Source organism: Anas platyrhynchos, chromosome 13 (assembly GCF_047663525.1).
Source record: "Anas platyrhynchos isolate ZD024472 breed Pekin duck chromosome 13, IASCAAS_PekinDuck_T2T, whole genome shotgun sequence".
NCBI lineage: Eukaryota > Metazoa > Chordata > Aves > Anseriformes > Anatidae > Anas > Anas platyrhynchos.
The window spans coordinates 11,111,928-11,126,010 of NC_092599.1; the positions used below are offsets into that span (position 1 = coordinate 11,111,928).

The window sequence follows — 14,083 nt, forward strand, 5'->3', positions numbered from 1 at the left end:
TTAAATGATTAACATTTCCATTTTAACTTTTGTTTTTGATTGTGTCCCTGCCATTAATCTTTCTGTCTTTTCCTGTGCCCTGCCGTTCACCTCGTCTTCTAACTTTCTAATTCTCCTGGCCCATCTCCCAGCAAAGTAAGCCCAGCAGCCGGGGGGCACCACGGCCACATCAGGACAAGGCTGGGGGCTCCACATCACCTGAGATGTCTGCTGTCCACCCATCAGCAGAGGCACCATCCCTCCAACAAGACATCTAGCTGAGATCAGCTCCCTGCACATGCTTAAATGTCTGTTCGGGGGCAATTTAAAAATCCCAGGTGAAGTGATAATCCTGTGATAAACCTGGCCAGCAATTCCTGCCTGACTGTGATGGGAGCTGATGATATCCATGGCTGGCTGAGAGCTATTTCTGGCTCTGTTCCTTTCCACCGAGTAGCTAATTCATCACTTGCACAACTCTGAAAAGTTTTGGGCAGCACAGTGCCCTCAGCCAGCACCATGATGGTGTCTGCCATTGCTGTTTCCCATTCAGCTGTCCAAGGAGGCTGGGTGCAGGACTGGCCCTGGGGAAAAGACGGTAGGATATGTACATCTCTGCACGTAACTGAGTAAATCAGAAAGTGGTGGGAGCAATGGTTATTCGTTGAGGGCACCTATTTTGCCATCAGTCCCAGTTGTGGGTTCCTGGACTCTGAATGAGGTGACTCCTGTTCCTGTCCTGCCTCTGATCCCATCTGGGATATTCCCCAAATCTCCTCCTACCGCAGTTTCCCTCTGTTGTCAGACAGATAAATATTGTTTCCTCCCTTTGTAAAGCTCCCCATGAAATGCTGCTAAGACAGAGCAAGGTGTGGTGTTTTTATGGCTGCTCTTTGCCTTGGGTTTGCAGAGGAAGCCTGCTCTCACCCCGAGGCACGGTGACCTGCCAGCACCAGCAGGAGGGAGCAGCCCCAGGACTCCCTGCAGAGGTAGCACTTTGAAGCTAAGGGTGTTGCGAGTGCATAAATCCCTTCCTACTATGTGCTTCCTTGCCCTGGTGGCATTTATGGCTTGTTGCTGTATTTTAGGAGCATTAGGGAAAATACAGATAGTCTGGCATTTTATTACTCATATTTCTCTGCTCTTAATGACTGAATGGAGCACGACTTGCTAATGAACTAGGCTGAAATGAATGCATTTGTGGCACTAATTGAAATAAACCCAAGGTCTGGCTTTTCAAAAGGAGTAAAACCTCTAGCACTCTCAAAAAGAAAGAAAAGAAAAGAAAAGAAAAGAAAAGAAAAGAAAAGAAAAGAAAAGAAAAGAAAAGAAAAGAAAAGAAAAGAAAAGAAAAGAAAAGAAAAGAAAAGAAAAGAAAAGAAAAGAAAAGAAAAGAAAAGAAAAGAAAAGCCTCTTTTACTGTCTTTAACCCCTGCTTGTTGTCTTTCAGTACAGCTGCATTTGGATGCAACAGAGCAAGGCAGATTCTGCTTGCGGGAACTAGGGATTCATGGTGCAGGATGCTGGGGACTGGGCTTGGTGTTGCTCCCTTCCTCATCTATAAAAGCAGCTCATTAGGGGCAGTAGGGTTCTCAGGTAGCAGAGGGTTATGTGGAGATGGCCTGGGAGCACATGGATGGAGGTGAGGCTTTTCCTTTTTTTGTAGGCTCTGTGTATTCACGATGAGACTGGTAATTGCACGATGCGGTTTGGTCTTCTCTAGAAACTATGCAAGCAAAAGAAGGGGGTTCAGTCAATATGTGAAGTACTTTTAGCCAAGTAGAAGAGCTTTAGCTTTTAGCAGCGTAGGGACACTGCTTAATTGTAGCAGCTTACAAATATGGATACTTGCTTGTCAATAAAAACCAAATCTAACACTCGAAGTGAAAACAAATTAAAATTAATTAATCAGTGGAAAACACTTCATTTAAACTGGGAAAAGCAGATGCAACTAGCAAGTCTAGGTGGACAAACAAGATAATCAAATCAATACCCCCACTTTTCTTACTGGTGCACAGCCACAGGCTACAAAGTGAGAGCAGGCATGTGGATCCACTTCATTTCTATTAGTTATCAGCTGGTTCTGTAATTAAGTGGAATTCAAGCCTGCTGGGAGAGTTATTGCCCTGTCCCTGGGTGGATTTCTTTGTGAGGGGGGCAAGTTATCCATGTTGCTGGTATTTCCTAATGCTCTTCTTGCTTTTGGAAAGATTTCATTCTTTATTTTCCCTCTTTTCCGAAGCAGAGCTTGCTGTGAAACATAAATTGGAGGGGGGTAGTGGATGCTGAAGAGAGCAACCCAGTCCATTGCTGTAGTTGCTAATCAGTGCCATTGTCAACAGGAATAGCTGTAAACGAGTAGGGCCAGGTGTATGACTTAGTTAATAATGCTCTAATTGAGACTAGATTATTGTGCCCTGACACAGGAGCAGGGATGCTTTTACTTCTCTTGTTGTTGTTGACTATTTAAAAATGCTGCTTAGCTCTTGCAGATGGCAGTCATCTTGCTCAAATGCTGAAATTGTGTGCCCTCTGTGGGGATAACCTGCAGTGATAGTGGGGTTTGTGGCCTCTGTGGGTGCTCCCTTAAGTAGAATAACCACAGAAAATGCTTAAGGAAGCCTAGGAAGAGAGCACTGTCCCTTTCCTCACCATTCTGGCCCCAGCAGCCTGTTCCCATGGGCTTGAAGCAAATCTGCTTTTAATCGGTTAAAGATGTCCTGTGAAATTTGTGCTATAATATTTGAAAAACTGATATCAGGGAGTCTGGGAGTTCCTCTTGGATCTCACCAGAGATATTGCAAAAGCACTTCTACAGGAGAGAGCAGGACTTTCTTCTTTCATTTAATTTTTAATTACTTGATACTTCTCTGTAAGAAGCAGCTAACTTGGTCCTAGACCTAGTTAGATACTGAGGAAAAAGACTTATTCAAAGCTGTTGCAAATTAATTCCCCTGCAATTCTTTGTGGTTCAGCTTCACACAAACTTTCAAGTTGAATGAGTTTTGCTAGTTAGAGTGGTAACCAAAAAGACAATTTCAGAGAAGTGTAGAAAATATTTGCCAAATATATATATTCACTTTGAAATTACAAACCAGTTCAGATCAGAACATGAGGAGTTATTGTCACCCCTGCTGGTGCCACCTAACAAGTTGCATCACCTACACATTCAAGTGGGTCACTCTGCAAATTTCAAGTAGCTCCAATGACTCAGAAGTCAAACAAATGGCTTGGAAATTCACTGGAAAAGTTTGCTTAACAAAAAAATCAGGAACAGAACAGTTCTTCCTAGATCCACGTTTCATTGCTAGCGAATACATAGCTGTTCTGTGCCCTCCTTGCTTTTTTTTCTGTTCTTTCTTAATTTTCCCTCTTATTAGTTACACTTCAAGCTTTTTGTTTAGGGAGCTGAAACATGTATTTCACCTGCAGCACTTCTTATTCCTGAGATGAATGTGTTTTTGAGGCTGGTAAAAAAATCATTGCTAGGAGATTCGGGGTCTATTTGCTATGCCAAAAGCTTGTGAAAGAAGAAAAGTTGAGTCCTGATCAAGATTGCACGCATGTGTTTGCATTCACACCTTAATGTGCATCTCTATGGCTCTGTTCCTTCCTCACCCCCCTTTTCTCCACCCAAGGTCTAATTAAACCAAGAATGCACCGGGCTGCCTTTTGCTCTGTTTCATCTCCTGATATTTTTATGTTAAATCCACCAAGGAAATCTCCTGAAGGCTTTGAAGTCTTGGGGTGTGTGAATAAAGATGTCACAATGGCAGACACAGGGCTTCTTAATGAGGACAGAAGGTTTGATGTCGGAACACTTCAGTGCCCGAAGGAAAGAGATGCTCTCCAACACGTTCTCTCTCCCTTTTTTTTTTTGTTTTCTTGCTGCAAAGGCCTATTTTTTTCCACTATATCTTTTGTTCTTTCTCCACCCTTCAAGGAGGAAGGGGAAAAATGAGAGGAAATGCAGGGGAAATGTGCAGTTTTACAAATCCTATCATTGTTCATGCCACTGTTCCTTCATCTCAGTTAATTCCAGTGCCATCTGAGTTCCTCCCGGTGCCCCATCCAGACTCCTGCTACCTCTTTTCTGTCAGGACTAAGGTAACAATCCCTGCTTCTGCCTCCCTCTCCCATCCAGAATGTTCTGACTCAGGAAAGGAAAGTTTAGCTTTACCAAGAGGAATTTTTGCTTGAAAGTATCCCCGTGAAGTCAAAGGTTAAATTTAGTGTAACTGAGAGAAACATCTGATCTCTAGAGTATAAAATTATAAACCTGATTTGTGAAACAGATCCAAGCACTCCTTGGGACCTCAACACAGTTTGACCTGATCTGTCTGCTCTGATTTTGCCTTCTGGACCCTTATTCCTCCTGCTTTCCCCTGTTACATCTGAGCAGACAGTTTGTAAAATCGTGGGGCGAAAGAAAAACAGAAGTGTATCTCACCCCACCTTTCTCCATCCTGTGGAACTAATGGAACAGGATGCCATGAAGGCAGGGCTGAACATCCTTTTGGGCATGTCAGTTGGTGGAGAAAACTTCCAAATTCCATAGGAAGAGGCACTCCTTGTGTATGGGAAGTGCCCATGGAGCCGGGCATCCCCTTCCCTTCCAAATGTGCTGTCCTCTGAGGGACACCAGCTTGTCTGAAGTTTATCTCTGAGAGATCAGGGCAGTACTTTGTTTTGTAGCAGGGAAAGGAAAGTTTAGGGCAATGCTGTAAATCCAACCCAGTGGCTACAGAAGCCAATTGAGCTCATAAGGATCCTGTCTGTGTACTTTTCATTAAGCTCTAGCGTAGCTGGAGTTTTTGTTGCAAACCTCAGAATTTCAAGCTCAGCATGAGTCAGTCCCAAAGTGCTGAAATATTTAAGTTTTTTTTTTCACTCAGGAGCTGGATTTATTGACACCAAATGAGCTGTATCATTTTTCATCTAAGAAAACCCTGATGTTTGGAGTTGGAAGTGGTGACGATGATTGCATGAAGTTAAGCTTTTTGCATTGACTGACCACATCTGCTCAGTTCCATCCTTTCCAAATAAGACACAATTTTCCTTCCCCATCAGGATTCCTCCTCAAAACCTATTGCCTTCTAGCCTCCTTGGATGATGCTAATACCTTTTCCCATGGACATGGGAGCATGCCCATGTTAGTTTGTACTGTGATTTAACTGTCCAGCCTGTGGACTGGTGTTCCCACTGCTGTAAAATGGATGGAGGAGGAAGATGGAGGTTGAGGTTCCAGGTTGCAAAATACCTGTGCAGGTGTAGGATACATGCTGTCACAGCAAGGGGAAAATGAGTGCTTTAGCTTTGCAGCTTTGTGCAGAAGGTTGTCAGCCCTTTCCTTCTTCCTCAAAGTAAATCAACGATCTTTTTTTCCCCACCTCTTCTTTCAATAAATAAAGTGCATAGCTCCACTTGATTCACTTTAAGGGTATATATTGCTCAGAGAGGTGGACATCTGTGCTGAGAAATACAGGAGCTCTGACCCTCGTATTTACTGCTCAAACCTGCTGCAGCAATCAAAGGTGCCCGCTGTTCCCCTGATGGAAGATGCAGCCCCCGTGGCAGAGATTTGGACAAGGTGTTTCTGCCTAAATGTGCGGCTCTCCATCCCCAGACAGTAATTTACCGCCAGCCTCTGCGCTGACAGCAGAAGCGAATGCAGCAGCAATGAGTGCAGATCCTGGGCAGGGAGGCAGCTGGGCTGGCAGCCTGTTCCAGCGAGCTCTGCCAGAGGCTGCCTGCCCAAACGAGGCCCCTCGCTGCCTGTTGAGCTTGACATTCGTTGTCATGACCTGGCCTTAGACCAGGGCTCTGACTTTGCTGTGCTCAAGACTGTGCAAATTCAGCAGTGTCAAGTTGTTTGCTCGAGGGCTGGCAATTTTTAAGTGAGTGTTAAGTAATCCAGTGGGTGTATGAGCTAAGAGCTCAGGTTGTCCTGTACTTGTATCTCTTTGCCAGCCCCTTTGCAGGCTCGAGAGCCACAAAGACATGTTCTATAAACTCAACAAAATCCCAGGGAAGCACAGGGCCAAACCCTGGTTTTCCAGAGATGGCCAGACCTGGTCTCAGGATGTGATCGTCCTTTGAATCAGAGAGCACTTGTTTAGGCTGCCCAGATCTCCACCGCTGTTACACTGAATGCATTGTTTCCACCGTCAGACAGAGGATTAAGTCCTGCTTAGGTTTAAGGTCGCCTTCTCTCCCAGACTGTGTGAAGCCATCTGGTTTTTGTGCCACTGACCTTTGTCAGTCCGCATTAATTCACAGAGGCTGATGAAAGAGCTCAAAACTTGCGTTCTGCAGAGCCATGAGTCACTGCTGGGAGCTAGATGGGTAATGAAAAAGCTGTTCACTTTTGTTTTGATTTCCAGATCTTCATGAATAAATCCCTGCTCAGATCCAATCAAATTGTTGCCTGTAAAATTCCCTTCCTATTACTTTGATCCTGTTTGCCTCAGTCTCTGAGCTCTGCAGCACCACCAGCCTATGTGCTGCCACAGCCCCGGCCACCAGCTGTGGTTTTGGTTTCTGCATCACCATCTCCACCCTGCATGTCAGCCTCCTTCCTCTGCTTTTCTGTGCTCCTAAGCACTTGGGCATCTTTCCCAAAGTCACCCTGTATACAAGCAACCCTCCTCTCTGTCTTATAGTAAACTTATTCAACTCAGTGTCTCCAGTCCAACCCATCTAAACCAGCATTTTTAGCAATAGGCATATTTTTGCACAACCAGAGCTGTAGCTAGACCTGTCAGTATCTGCAGGAGTGTAACTGCTGATACAAAGCACCAACAATAGATGAAAATGATTGATGGGCCATAACTGCAGTGGTTTCTCTATCACCAAAGCCTTTGAGAGAAAAGTTGTCTGTCCAGCAGCATGGGTAGGAGAGAAATCAGGACAGCCTGCCGGCAGAGGGAGCTTCCCACTGCTTGTGGCAGGGTCCTGTGCTGCTTCTGGTACCCAGGGCTGGGCAGGGAGTGAGGGTGTACATCACACACCACTTAGCCTTTCCCTCCCCTAGAGTCCCAGGTCACTGCAGTAGCACAAATACCATCAAACCACTCCAATTTGATTTGCCAGACTTCAAGAGGTCCTTTGGTATTCACAAACAAACAAATATTAAAAAGAAGAAAACAGTTTCTTCAATTCATTCTGGAATGTATTTTCTTTCCTGCTTTGTTGGTCGTGTGATTGTTTGGTTTACTCTGCTGTTTTAAAAGGTCTGTCAGGCAGCCACAGAGGAAAAAAGATTTCCATGTGACCAGTCTTGTGCCATGCAGAAAGAATAGCAAATAGTTGTACTAAGCAGCCTAGCAGCTCTTGGTAGGGGGGAAGTTAGCCATTTGAGCTCTATTCTGTCCTTGTGAATAGCATCCTTGGAAGCTGGGGACTGGACTTCCAGTTTGGTCTGCTCCCATCTCAGCATCCTCTTGCTGTGCTTTCTCACTCCCTAAAGTGTTATGCTGGAGAGGGATGTGAAAGACATGTTGGATCTGCAGGGCTGCGTGATTGCAGTGCATCAACTTGTGTGAAGGGAGAAAGCTGTCAGAGATAAGGATGGGCAGTCAGAGGTCAGGGCCCCCTGGGGAAATGACCAGTGACCTCTGTTATTGGAACAGACATAAATGAAAGTGGTCTTGATTGCATCATTTGTAATTAATCAGCAGAATTGACATGAAAATAAATAATGGGAAAGGGTCTAAATGAGATGGGGGAAAGCTGAAGGCTGACTGTACTGCTACCTCCTTTCTCCTTTCTAACTAGATAGCTCTAAGGAGGATAGTCTAGAGCCAAACGCTGTAATATTCCACGTTCATGCTCTTACTGTAGTTAATTGTATTGTCATCTTTGCCTCAGAAAGGATAGCTGTTGAACAAGTATTTGTGGATATTGACCTGCATTTTCCTTCCAAAACTGAGTGCCTGTAGGTGAATGGATGAGATCTCATATCAAAGAATCTCATTATGCCAAGCGCACACATCAGGAGATGGAGCATAAAGGTGATGGTTAAAGCATCTGAAGGTCCTGCCTCTAATTCTTCTCTGTGCATTTCTGATGTCAGGAATGCATATGCGACACACCCACTGGGCTTCCTAAGACAGAGGGGTTGCAGCTACACTTAGATCTTGCCCGGTCTTCCAACAACCTATTAAAACAGGTGAAGAAATATTTACTAGGCTTTGAAGTATATGTAGAAAACCACAGAATCTTCCCTTGCATGTAAATAATTGAGTGTAGCTGAAGCCACTTGAATCTTCTCTGTGGGTGAATGCTTTCAAAACAGCCACAGACCTAAAGTAGTAAAGATTTGTACCTAAGGAGTGTTTCAATAGCTACAGGTTGTCCAAAATCCTTTGGTCTCATCACCAGCTGAGTGTCCATGTGCTAAGCTCCTCTAGCAAGATCATCGTGGTGATGTTGGGATCAGGTGAGCTGGCAAAAATGGTGTGTGTTCAGCAAAATTCAGTGTTTCTTTTTTTCCTGTAGGAATTACTGGCATTTCAAGTACCCACAGTGGCACTGCAAGCCAGACCAGCTGTGCCTGGTTAATTAACTCAGTGCTCAGATGAGGTTGGTTCACAGAAATGGGGTGGAAGGGATGAGTCAAATGAGGTTTTCACCACAATTTGGGAAAAAAAAAAATTGCTGCACTGTAGAATTTTGACCAACGTCTCCCTCAAACCTCCCATGTGTAACACAAGAAGGCTTGAGTGATTTACCCTCTGGTATGACCTCAAAGCAAGCATCGTGCTGACATCGGCATCTGTGTGAGGAGTGAAACAAGAAACCTCGCAAAGGGAAACCAGCTCTCATCAGTCAGTTCCAGCAAGCATCGCAATGAACTTGCTTGATGTCAAAAAGGATGCCACAGCTATAAAACACCTCTTCAGTATTGTCTTGGATTGCATTGCTACTCATGCCTTAGATTACTAGCCTGGAAATACTCAAAAGCAAACACTGTGCATCCCTTCCAGTGTATGTGCTTCCTTCCACACAGCATGACCAGTTTCCCATTTCTTGTCTTGGATCTGCTTCACAGACCTTGTGCCAGAGGCTGACCCAGCTGAAATCTGTGTTTCCAGTTCTGCGGAGAGAATCGCAAGTCTTCAGCTTTTTTTGTTTTCCTGCCTTTCTGGCAGCAGAATACCTTAAAAATCCCTGTTTTCTTAAAACCTTACTAACTCCCAAAGCGACAGGCAGTGGCCCGTGACGGTCAAAACAGCAATGTTTCTTGGAGGATGTTCCACCTGTGGGAGTTAGTTTATTCCCCTGATGCACAAAACGAGATTTTGACTGCCTTCCATATAGCAAATATGCATGCTGCCAGATTGCCATCTTGATTATATCTGTATCAACCTGCTTAAAATACCATTGTCTGCAGTGAAAGTGCAGGATGTGGACCAGATGTTTAAGTTGCACCTGTATGCTCCTGCTTCCAACACAGCAAACTACCTCTGCCTCAAAACCCAGCCCTTTCTCCCCTCCTTTTCTCTTTCTGGCCTCCTGTGTGGGTGGAACTAGGAAGTTTTCTGCCAACTTCTGGGTGTTGTTGTTTTCCTTTAACTTTACTGCAACTTCTGGAAGGCTGGTTCAGGCTCTCTATGTTGCACAATCATTCCCCTAAATCTGAAAGTGGGCTGCTCATTTCAGCATGTCTGTCACTTGGCCTTTTCTCTCTCTGAGAATCAAATAAGCAATATTCCATATTCCTCCTTCTCTGGTGAGCAGAGCTTCTGATGCCCGGCCTAGGGTTAATCGTAGGGTTAACCTAGTCATGAAAAAATATTCTGGGGAAAATGCAGAAGATTTCTCGCTTGGTTGGATCGAGCAATCTTTCTTTTTTAAATTCAGTGTCATGGGCCAGCCAAACAGATCTCTCTTTCACTGTCACTCTCCTGCTGTAGGTCAGCAACATGATGTGCTTCTCGTTCCTTGCAACTTCAGGGCAGAGCAGAGCTGTAATTTGCTCTAGCCCTTTCAGAAAGTCAGCTCTACTTTCCCTTTGCTTCAGCGGTGAGTTAGGGGAAGCTGACCAGCAAGACCCAAAGCACTTCTGCTCTTGCTTTGGCTTGTCAGCAAGTGCATTCTCAGAGGGGGCGAGAGGTGCCTTCCTTCTGCACCATCACTGTTGCAGTGGTGCTCAGAGTGAAGGAATGGACTAGAGAACCTGCCTCTGCAGCCGAAGATGTCCTGGCAGTTGCTGACCCAGTTAGGTACAAGTGACAGCTCCCCTGGGCTCCTGTATCCCAGGGGGAGTCACTGGAGTCACTGAGGCTGGAGATGGGTCAGTTAAAAGTTTCCCTGGTGCCTCTAGTCCATGGTCTGAGACACTCATCTCTTTTCCTGAGGGATTCCCATGGGGAAGGTTGAGGTACTTGACTTGAGGATGCTCCCTCCAAGGGAGGGAGGAAGAGAAGGTACCCAGTTGCTGTCTTATAAGCTCCATGTGGGGCAACATCTGTGTCCCACTGGGGGAGTCAGTGAGCCCAGAACTCTAAGCAGAGGGTATATAGAGGGAAAGAAAAAGCAAGAGGACTAGTAGCAACAATCTGAATGATAAACTCTGGCATCCTGATGCCCTAAGGACACGGGGCTCTCAGCAAGGCTTCTGCATGCTCTGCTCAGCACCTGGAACACAGTGTGGCAGCCCAGCCACACACGGTGCTTGTGCGCACCAGGGCAAGGTCCCCTTGCAGAGCCTAGAAAATGCTGCACAGAGCTGCTCATTTCCAAAATATGTCCTTCACATCACTTTTTACATCACCTGCTGCTCATCAGTTGTTGTTTAAGAGATGACCAGACCCATGCTTGTGTCCTGTCCCAGCTGCTGGTGGCTCCAAGGTGCTGCCAGGTGTCATACTGCAGAGAGGGCTCTCTTCACAGGGAGCGGGGCTGGTAGCTGTAGACTTTAGGTTTCAAACTGCTTCCTAAACTTCTAGGATAAAAGCCACTGGAGAAATGTAAAATATTAGTGGTATTTTAAGAAAGCGTGTGGGTGTGTAGACACAATTAATTTTCCTTTTTATAGGCCTACATGGAATATCTCCATCTCCGACAAAGATGCCTAGATCTGTGGTGTGCTGGCATCCCAGACGAGGGCAACACTCTGTTTGTGTTAACAGAAAATGCCATCGAAATTAACAGTGCACGAACGTTGTTGTGGTCAGACAGTGTCAGCGCAATAAATTACCGTACGTGTGAGAGGCGGCAGGCTGGGAGTCGCTCTGTGCTCCATCCTCCCCGTGCTGAAGCCGCTCGTTCTTCCTTGTTAAATGCACACGGTAGCAGTCATAAGGGATTTTTGTCCTGTTAGTCCCCAAAGATCAGAAAGGAGCTGCTGCAAAGCAGAAATATACTGCGCAGGATTAAACAGCAGAGGGTATGCGTGCTCGCGCACACCCGGGCAGCGTGTCTGCTCTTGTGCTCTGTATTGTTATTGACACACTGCACCTTAATGGCTATAATGTCAATGGGCACTTTGGGACCTTTACTCGTGGATTATTAATGCATTAGACCACAGCTTTTATGGGTTATCATGTCAAGAGCAGTGGGAGTGGATGCCTGCAGTATATGGGCAGAATAAAGATATTTTTTAATCAGAGCTGCGTATACAGCACAGCCCTGTACTAAACCTCAGAAATCCCATTTGCTGCTGTGCCGTACCTGCTCCCAGCATGTGTGATCTCACTGCGGCTTGGAGGGCAGCATGGAAACAATGACAGCGACCAGAGAGGAAAAGGGACTGGAAATACAGTCCGGGGAAAGGAAGGGATGCTTGCTGCTGTAACCAGGCAATTGCGCATTGCTGTCCCAGGCTGGGGGAGATTATTTCCTGGTGCTAGCTGCTGATACCCTGCAACATGAAGATTAATAGGCTCTTTATTTTATTGTTAGAAACTGCAGGTGCTGCTTTTATTTATATAAATGTGTGCTGGCTCCTGGCTGTGGGCTCAGCCCAGGATGAATTCTCCCGTGGGACTTCAGGGAGAGGAACTTTCTCATGCTGCCTCTGCCTGAGAGCCAATGTCACATTGCATTTGAATGTGAGCATGGGATGCCTGTGTGGCCTTTTAATGGAAACTACAGGTACCCAGCACTCATCAGGGGCTAGGTTTTATTGTTTTAAAGGGTGTTTTCTGAATGCAGTGTAATCTGCAGGGGGGAGTGATGCCTGGGTGCAAGCAGTTGCAACCAGACTCTCTGGATGATTTTTTTTCTGGGTAAATCAGGTGTGTATATGTACAAAGTCTTATTTGATGAGATGCTGTGGTTAAATCTGTAGGTGAAGTGAAAAGGCCAGTATAATGAGCACAGACTGCTGTGCTCAGGGCCCTGCGAGCAGCATGGCAGGAGCAAGGACACACTTAGTGTGGTCAGGAATGTCCTCCCTGACATCTCACCAATAAAGGTGCTTCCAGGTTAGGACATCAGAGCAGCAAGTATTGGGCAGCTCAGCCAAACTTACATGAGTGAATATAAATGGGTTTGTTTCTGGCAGGAATTGTCGTCTTCTCACAGTCACTGCTGCTCCATTATGATGAGACCTGGAGAAATTATTCTAACAACCACACTAGCTGTTGGGTGATACAAATAATAATAAGCCAGTGATAGAAACGGAAAAAAAAAAAGTATATCACAAGTTTTCACATCCTAGGAGGAAAAAATATGCCTAATACATGACTAATAGTATGAAGCAAGAAAAGAGAGGCACAGGGGACCAGGGGGATGCTGGTTCTGCAAAGCTGGAGGATGCAAAATGGTGCTGACCCAGGAGGGAGGGTTCTTGTTTGCAAACTGCTGTCCTTGCTCTAAAGGCCAACGTCTTTCATTTTCTCAACTTCTCATTCCCTCAATTTCACATCTCAAGGAGGCAAAGAAATCCCCCAGTTTTCTTGACAGTGCTGAGTGGAATTTGACTTTTCATCATGTCATATCTGGGCCATGGAAAGGCCCCTGCTTTTATTGTGTGACGACATGGAAATTACCAAGTAATTACAGGATTATGCAGCACCCTGTAAATTAAATGTTACCTCTTTACCTTTTATAGAACAAAAAATAACCATGTAATTACCTAGTGAATTAAGCTGTTAAGGTCTCATGGTAATTATACATGGAGTCAAAAGCTCCAAGTTCTTCTGGTAGTTACAAGTAAAGAATTATCTTTCATTTTTAAACATATGTTGCAGTTGGATCCCAAAGCCTGCGCATTTCCATTTTAATAACACTATGGCCTGCCCAAATGAGAAGAGGCATATGTCTCCCATCTGAGTGTGCAAATAGAGTGAACATGTATATATAAAATAGATTGGACATATGCAAAGCTGACCCAGGTTCATACCAGATAAATTATATGGACTGAAATGGAATAGCAACAGAGGTAAAACACGATTAGTCGGATGATAACGTTTAAAATTATGTTTAGTTTCCTAGCACTGGAACTTGTTTTCACGGGAAGCAAGTCAGCATGATGCTATTTTTATTATACACATGTGATTATATTTTGAAAACAGACAATCAAACCAGCCATCGGCAATCTCTGTCCCCTAAAGGGAGGCTGGGGACTTGCAGCGTGTAGGTGGCTTTTGCTGAGCATCAGCACAGAGGGGATCACTTGCTGTGGGTGGGAGAGCCCTGTGAAACAAAACACACTGGTGGTCCCTGTGGATGCTCCTGGCTTGGGTGAAGGGTTTTGCGATGGGGCCAAACAATTTTCAACAGCTCTGGGGCAGAGCTCTCAGGTGTGATGGCTCAGCCTCAGCCCCTTCAGAGGCAGCCGGGGAGAGAAGTTGCATCAAATAGCTGCAAAAGGAGAGGGGTAGAGAAGAGCGAGAGTTTGCTGCCTTGTGGCAGAGCCCAGTCCTGCCAAAAGAACTGCAGCAATGTGTTTTCCTGTGTAAAAATCACTGCCATGTGGCCTAGATCAGCTCAGTGGATGGGAACAGAGCAGCAGTGGGACCAGAGAGCATCCGGCTGCTCCTCGCAAACAAGGAGGAGATGGAGAGGAAAGGTCCTGGGCACCAAACGAGCAAAAAAGGGGGCATCAGACAGGTGATTGCAGGTGCTGAAATAGATGGTCAGGTTTTTATTCAGC

The 14,083-nt window shown here is 45.4% G+C and overlaps 1 long non-coding RNA gene across 1 annotated transcript; it reads left to right on the top strand.

The window, feature by feature from the left end:
- The first annotated feature begins 1,579 nt into the window (after positions 1-1,579).
- LOC140003639 (uncharacterized) lies at positions 1,580-10,799 on the top strand. The gene is made up of 2 exons (XR_011812607.1): positions 1,580-1,621; positions 8,479-10,799. It is a non-coding gene; the product is annotated as an uncharacterized lncRNA (long non-coding RNA).
- Positions 10,800-14,083: the final 3,284 nt, after the last annotated feature.